Raw genomic sequence first — 7402 nt, 5'->3', positions numbered from 1 at the left:
AGGGACGTAGAAGAGAACCGCCTCCACCTCTCGCGCATGTCTACAAGAAGCCGCAAATAAATCTCTAGCTTGGCCCCCCGCCCTCCCACCGTAACGTGAGGAAGGAAATCTCGCGAGGTTTGAGCGCTCTCAGCGTGTTAGTACGAGGCGACCAGCGGAGGTTTTCCTCCGGCCAGTGATGGGGCTGAGCTCCGACTCTTCCAACCCTTCCAGCCTCCTCTCCACTGATGTTCTCTGCTGGGTCCTGAGTCTGCTCGCTGGAGAAGCTGAACAGACGAGAGGAGTCTCCTCCCTTGGGTGCGTAGGTCCCTGTTAGCAGAGGCTTTGAGTCCTATCGCCATAGTTGACGGCTGCGAGGGATTGAGACCAGAGTAAGTGGAATAAATCCAGGGACGAGAGTGGGCTCAGGGTGCCGGAAGTTTCCTTTCCAGGTGCCGCTCTGGTGCTTTACACTTCTTGAACTGCTTGCCACCTACCCTAGCCGTTGCCGTGCGCTGGTTACCCGCTCCTTGGAGCTTCCTTTTCCCGGCCTCAGTTGTGAGCTCTTTCCGGGTCTGAGGTGCGGAAAGTTTCTTGAAGCTTTGGCCCTCATCCTGTGTGGACGCATCTTCCGTTTCTCTTTTCTTCCTGCCTAAACCCACCTGGGAGCTTAGGAGGGAAGAGGGGCCCTTTTGGTTTTGAGTTTACAGCTTTGCAGAATATTTCGTGCCTATAACCACCTCTTGTCTCTTGAAAAACTGTCCTCTCAGGACTACTACTCTTTTCCGGGTTTTCTGCCTTTCTTATGTACCCCATCTCTCATAATGGAACCAGTATCCATCCCGCTGTCCAAACTAGAAACCTTCGTCCTTGATTCTGCATTTCCACTTGCAGTGGACTGTATTATTTCTTCCACCAGAATTATTGCAGTTACCCACCCTCCCCCACCAGTTTCGCCACCTTCATCCTTCCATAGAGTTATCATTCTGAAATCTGTTTGTGTCAGTCCTTTACTGCAACTTTTTCGGTAACCATATTGCTGGTGGAATTAAGTTTTAATTGTGGAGCACATCACGTAGGGCCTTTTACTGTCTATCCCGATTTATTTTACCTTTTTCATCTCCTCTTTCTTCTCTTCCAAGTACCTTAATATCCAGTCATACCGGAGAGCTGTTTTCCCCCAAACATGTCATGCACTTTCGCAACTCTGTGTCTTTGTTGTGTATGCTCTACCATCTGTCTAGAATGCTACTTCTTTCTCTCCACCCCATGGCGCACCTGTCAAGACCCAATTCCTAGATCCTTGTTTTCTCATACTCCCCCAGGTGACCTTAATAATACCATCGTGCTCCCAGAGCACTTGCAACAGCTCTGCAGTATTAGGTTGTATTATTTGTTCATGTACCTGTTTCTATCAATTTGAGCTTGAGTCTGGAATCCTGTCATTCATCTTGTAACAAAGGCTAGTCGAATGCCTGGGGCACAGCAAGCATTATTTGGATGCACACAGCAGGCATCATGTGTAAATATGTATACTTGAAATACACGCTCTAAAGATTAATGATAGGAGCCCTTAGTGCCCTTAAAAAGCCAGAAAGAACTTTGTGTTAAAGGCCCCTGACCTGTTTTGAATATGAGAAACTACTCCGACCACAGAAGTAATTGTACTTTTACAATCGATACTTTTACATAATTGATTGCGATTATGCATAATGGAGAAAAAACTATCCTTTTAAATGATTTTCTGTTTTATTTTACTAGTATCTGTCTACAGTTGAGAAACAAATACGTGTGTGAGCAAATTATTTTAGACTGCAGATTGTACTGGGCGTTTGTATATCCATGTACTTCCAATGACTCCTTGGCCCATAGGTTATAAATAACCAGTTTAGATAAGGTTAGTTCCTTTACTTGTCATACCTGTTTGAACCTCCATGTATATGCAACTTATATTTAGCTACAGTTCTAAGGTTAAAAAAAATTCTCCTATGCCCTTTTAAATCCTGTTCTTCCAATTTTAAAATTTTATCTTCTTCAGGGACACCTGGATGGCTCAGTTGGTTAAGCGTCAGACTTTTGATTTGGGCTTAGGTCATGACCTCGAAATTTGTGAGTTCCAGCCCTGTGTCAGGTACTGTGGTTGCAGAGCCTGGGTGGGATTCTCTGTTTTCTTCTGCCCTTCCCCTGCTTGCTCTCTGTCTCTCTCTCTCACTCAAACATTAAAAAAAAAATTATCTTCATAAAGCTCCAAACATGTTCATTCCATCATTTTCAAAGACTATAAAAATGCAGAAATACATTATCTATAAGAGATGCTTATTTTTACATGTAATTTACATACATTCTTTCTTGATTTCCTTAGATTAAAAGTTTCTAAGGAAGCCGTAACTATGCTTTTTTATTTTTCTGTTCCATATGTATCGGTTAATATTATGTACTAATTAATACAATTAGTATGCCTGAACAATCCAATAAAAGTTAAACTAGATTGTTAAAGACAAAAGCACCTGGGTGGCTTAGTTGGTTGAGTATCCCACTTAGGCTCAGATCATGATCTCATGGTTCGTGAGGTCGAGCCCCATTTAGGCTCACTGTTGTCAACACAGAGCCCACTTTGGCTCCTCTCTCCCCCTCTCTCTCTGCCCCTGCCCCACTTGCTTATGCACAGTCTCTATCTCTGTGTCTCTCTCCCTTTCTCAAAAATAAGCAAACATTTAAGAAATACATTTAGAGACAGATTTATGGTATATTAGTAGTCACGATATTTCTGTGTAGGTCCAGCTATGGGATAGTGGATTTGTGGATAAAAGAGAAAGAAGAGTGACTTGAAATTCTTTAAAATTTTCTTAACCAAAATGTAAAAGTGAACAGCTGGCAGTTGGTATGTTGAGTGGGTGGTGGTTTCTCTTTTATCAGCAGCAGAATGTTCTGAAACCTCTGCTAGGAGTCTGCCAATATCTTTGTGTGGCAAAGTGGGCGAGAATGTGGCTAATGCAGGCAGGGACAAACCCGTTTTAGAAAAATGTCATCTGTAAATTGAGCCCACCTATGGAAACTAATGTAAGTGCACATGACCAGTCACGACAAATACTATAAAGATAGGCAGATAAATTGTAAATACTGCCTTTTTTACTGGAGTCTATTTTTAAATATTTAAAGCTTGTTAGAGAGTTTGGAAAACAATCTTCTTCCCACTCCACTTACCAGCCAAAAGAAGGGGAGAAAGCACAATGATTTTCAAAAAAGTTGGCAAAGTAAATGGATGTCATAAACTATTTTAAACTTCTGTTGTTTCACATACAGGAAATGAACATGCAGATTCTTAGAAACTCTGTGTCACTATTTTTCTAAAGTGTTAATAAAATTGTGCTTTCAATTATCTGATGTTTATAATTCCTTTCTCTGAATAGGTATATTTTTGTAGTTATAAAGCATGTTTTAAATATAGCTCATTCTCACAGTATTTCATTATACAACCTAGAGAAGATTTTTTAAAAGTGGATGTTAACTGTAATTCCAAAAAAACTTGTCTGTAAACATTAATTGATTTATAATTAACTGGGATGCCTAATTAAAATGGATGCTAGGCTTTTATTAATTATAAGGGAAAATAGTTGAAATTTTGTGGGTGTTTTTCATCTTTTCTCCACTTACAGCCTCATTTATTTTCTATTGCTGGCTTGATAATGCAGTTTTTATAATGTCTTGGAAGTCCCCTTGGTGAAGCAGGGCCAGGGAATTTGCTCTGTTTTTCCACCCAGGGAGACAGGTGGTTTTTACATAGCTAAAAGTAAACAGAGTCCGAGGATCCACCTTGGCTCCTGACTAGAGCACTTAGCTCGGGATCAGAAATTCTATTTCTGGTACTAACTTGGCTCCTTCCATTTCCTCATTGATGAAATGGGAATAACACTTTTCCTGTTGACCGAAAGAATATAAGGTAGTATTCCTTGGGTTCAGACATCTACCCAAAGTTTGAATTAATTAAAATTAATAGCTAGCAGTTTGGTCTAGAGTGCTTTGGAGGTCCAGTTGGTTGGAGAGGAGATTGAATTAGATTGAAGAGAAAGCCAAGAATAGGTAAACAATTTTGAAGAAGAAAAGGGTAACTTGATATATCAGATAGTAAGGGTGTATTTTACAACTATTAACAGTTTACGCAGCATGGTATTGTTATGGAAATAGATAAATAAAAAGACCTGTAGGTAGAATAGAGAGCTCAAAAACATACCCATACATTTATTGAAAAAAAAAAAACCAACACAATAGGTATGGCATTAAAATGAGTGGGGGTATTCCATCCACAAGAAGGAAATAATTATGTGACCTAGAGATGCTAATTATCATTACAATGGCAGTCATATTACAGTATATAAACATCAAACCAACATGTTTTACACCCTAAACTTACATAATGTGATATGTCAAACATACTTCAATAGAAAAAATTCAGTGGTGGAAGAATGTACTACACAGTAAGACTGGGACAACCAGTTGTCCCCATAAGAGAAAGGAAATATAAATAAACCCCTCCTTCTATCATACATGCATATAACGACCAGATGAATTAATGATAAAGGCAAAAACCTTGGGATCAGGGAGTGCAGATAGCTTTTTCCTTTAGGCAGTGCCAGATAATTCGAAACATTATATAACCTTTTGAGACTGTCTTCTTTCACTCAGCATAACGCCTTTGAGATTCATCTTTATTGTTGTATCAGTACCTCATCCCATATCGCTATACTACAGTACAGTTTATCCACTCATTTTTCTACGGTAAATACCCAGAAGTAGTACTCCTAGGTCGTTTGGCAGCTATAGGTTTAACTTGGTAAGAAGCTGCCGCACCATTTTCTGAAGCAGCCATATCATTTTGCATTTTCACCAGCAGTATAGGATAGTTCCAGTCACAGTGCATCCTCGTCAGCACTTGGAATGTCAGTACTTCTTATTTTAGCCATTTTATTTGGGGTGTAGTGGATCTCATTGTAGTCTTAATTGCATTTCTCTAATGGCTAATGACATTGAACATATTTTCGTGTGCTTATTTGACATCTATATATCTTTTGATTAAGTGTTAAAGTCTTTTGCTCATTTTAAAAGTTGGATCATTTTCGGGGCACCTGGGTGGCTCAGTTGGTTAAGCATCGACTCTTGGTTTCAGCTCAGGTCATGAACTCACAGTTCGTGGGATTGAGCCCCATGTCAGGTGCTGCACTTCTCTTTCTCTCTGTCCCTCACCTACCTGTTCCCACAGTCTGTTTCTCTCTCTCTCTCTCTCTCTCTAAATAAATAAATAATAAAATTGGATCATAGTCGTACTGTCAGAGACTTTTTAATGTATTAAAAAGATAAAGTCTTTTGTCAGAACTGTGATTTGCAAATTTTACCTCACATTCTTTAACTTGTCTTTTCAGATTGTCTTAATAGTGCCTTTCTCAGAATAAATGTTTCTAGTTTTGATGAAGTCTATTTAAATTTTTCTTTTATGAATCAATCTTTCGGTATCGTGTGTAAAAGAAAATCTTTGCCTAACCCCAGGTCACAGTGATTTTCTCTCCTTGTCATTTTACATTTTAGATCTGTGGTCCACTTTGAGTTAATTTTTATGTAAAGTGGGATTTTTGGTGGGATTAATTTTTTGGCATATGGCTGTCCAGTCTTCTAACACCATTTGTTGACAAGACTGCCCATTCCCCTTTGAAGTGTCTGTGTACCTTTTTCAAGAATTAGTTGACCATGTTTCTGTGGGCTTATTTCTGACCTCTGTTCTGTTCTATCTCTGCCAATACCATGCTGTCTTGATTGCAGTAATTTTATAGTAAGCCCTAAAATTTGGTACTATAATTTCTCCAACTTAGTTTTCAAAATGCTTTTGGCTATTCTAGTTTCTTTGCATTTTCATAGAAATCTTAGAATTAGCTTGTCAATTTCTACCCAAAGGCTTACTGTGATTTTGATTGGAGATTGCGTTAAATCTTTAGATCAGCTGGGAAAAATTGACATCCTACTATGTTAAGTTTCCAATTTATGAATACAGTGTGTCTCCACTTACTTAGGCCATCTTTAGTTTTTTTCGTTAGCATTTTGTAGTTATCAGTGTACATATCCTGTGTGTTTTTTAGATTTATTCCCCAAAATTTCATTTTTTGAACTATTATAAATGTATTTTTAAAGTTTTGGTTTCTACGTGTTATTGCTAACAGATAGAAAAACTATTGATGTTTTTTGTTTTTGCACATTTATCTTGTATCTTGTGACATTGCTGAAATCACATGTTAGCTACAGGAGTTCTTTTTTGGATTCTTTGGGAGTTTTTACATAGATTACATGTTGGCTGCTAATAAGAACAGTTTTATTCTTTTCCAGTCTATACACTTTTTATTTCTTATTGACACAACTATGATATCGAATAGGAGTAGTGTTTGGGGACATTCTTGTTCCTGACTTTACTGAGGAAACATTCAGTCTTTCACTTAAGTATGATGTTGGCTGTATATGTTGGCTGTATTGAAACTGCCCCTTAAACATTAAAAAATAATTTTTGTTTAAGTGGGCGGGGTACCTGGGTGGCTCTGTTGATTAGGTGTCAACTTCAGCTCAGGTCATCGCTCACGGTTAGTGAGTTTGAGCCCCACTTCCAGATCTGTGCTGACAGCTCACAGCCTGGAGCTTGTTTCAGATTCTGTGTGTGTGTGTCTCCCCCTCTGCTCTCCACTGCTCATGCTGTCTGTCTGTCTGTCTCTCTCTCTCAAAAATGAATAAACATTAAAAAGAATTTCAAAAAAAAGAAAGAAAATGTTCTTTCTCAGTTTGAGGCAATCCCCTTCTGTTTCTGTTTGCAGAGAATTTTTATTAGGAACAGATGTTGTTTTTTTGTTGTTTTTTTTTTTCAACTGCACCAGTTAGTATGAAGTGTTTTTTTGTTTTTGTCTTAATGGTGGATTACATTGAGTAATATTGAAATATAGAAACAACTTTGATTTCAGGGATAAACCCTACTTGGTTATGGTATATTATTCTTTCTATATGTTGCTGAATTTGAGCTGCCAGTATTTTCTTGAGAATCTTTACATTTATACGTATGAGGGATATTGGTTTGTGGTTCTCTCTCTTCCTGAAGTGTGTCTGGTGTTGGCTTCAAAGTAATGCTGGCATCATTTTATGAGTTTGGAAGTATTTTCTTACATTTTCTCAAAGAGATTGCATAACACTGATATCATTTTTTATATATTTGGTAGAATTTGCCATTGAAACCATCCAAATAGAGATTTTTAACTACAAATTTAATTTCTTTAATAATTATAAGACTATTATGGAATAGTTATAGGACTATTAATAATTATCTGTTTCCTCTTGAGTGACTAGTTTGTGGTTTTTAGAGAATTAGTCCATTTCATCCAAATTATCCAATTCATGTGTA

The 7402-nt window shown here is 38.1% G+C and overlaps 1 protein-coding gene across 3 annotated transcripts in view; it reads left to right on the top strand.

Moving 5' to 3' along the window:
- Positions 1-99: 99 nt before the first annotated feature.
- FGFR1OP2 (FGFR1 oncogene partner 2) overlaps positions 100-7402 on the top strand; it is a 32394-nt gene continuing 25091 nt past the window's right edge. The window contains exon 1 of one of the 3 annotated variants that reach the window (XM_029955865.1): positions 100-371. The gene's annotated coding sequence lies outside the window, so the exon portion shown is untranslated. Of the gene's footprint in view, positions 372-2082; positions 2111-7402 lie in introns of those variants that run through there. The other 2 variants (XM_029955866.1, XM_029955867.1) reach the window with 2 other exon arrangements.

This window comes from Suricata suricatta, chromosome 10, assembly GCF_006229205.1.
Source record: "Suricata suricatta isolate VVHF042 chromosome 10, meerkat_22Aug2017_6uvM2_HiC, whole genome shotgun sequence".
Lineage (NCBI taxonomy): Eukaryota > Metazoa > Chordata > Mammalia > Carnivora > Herpestidae > Suricata > Suricata suricatta.
The sequence above is the reverse complement of the archived record's forward strand: the minus strand, read 5'-3'. Positions and strand labels throughout refer to the sequence as shown.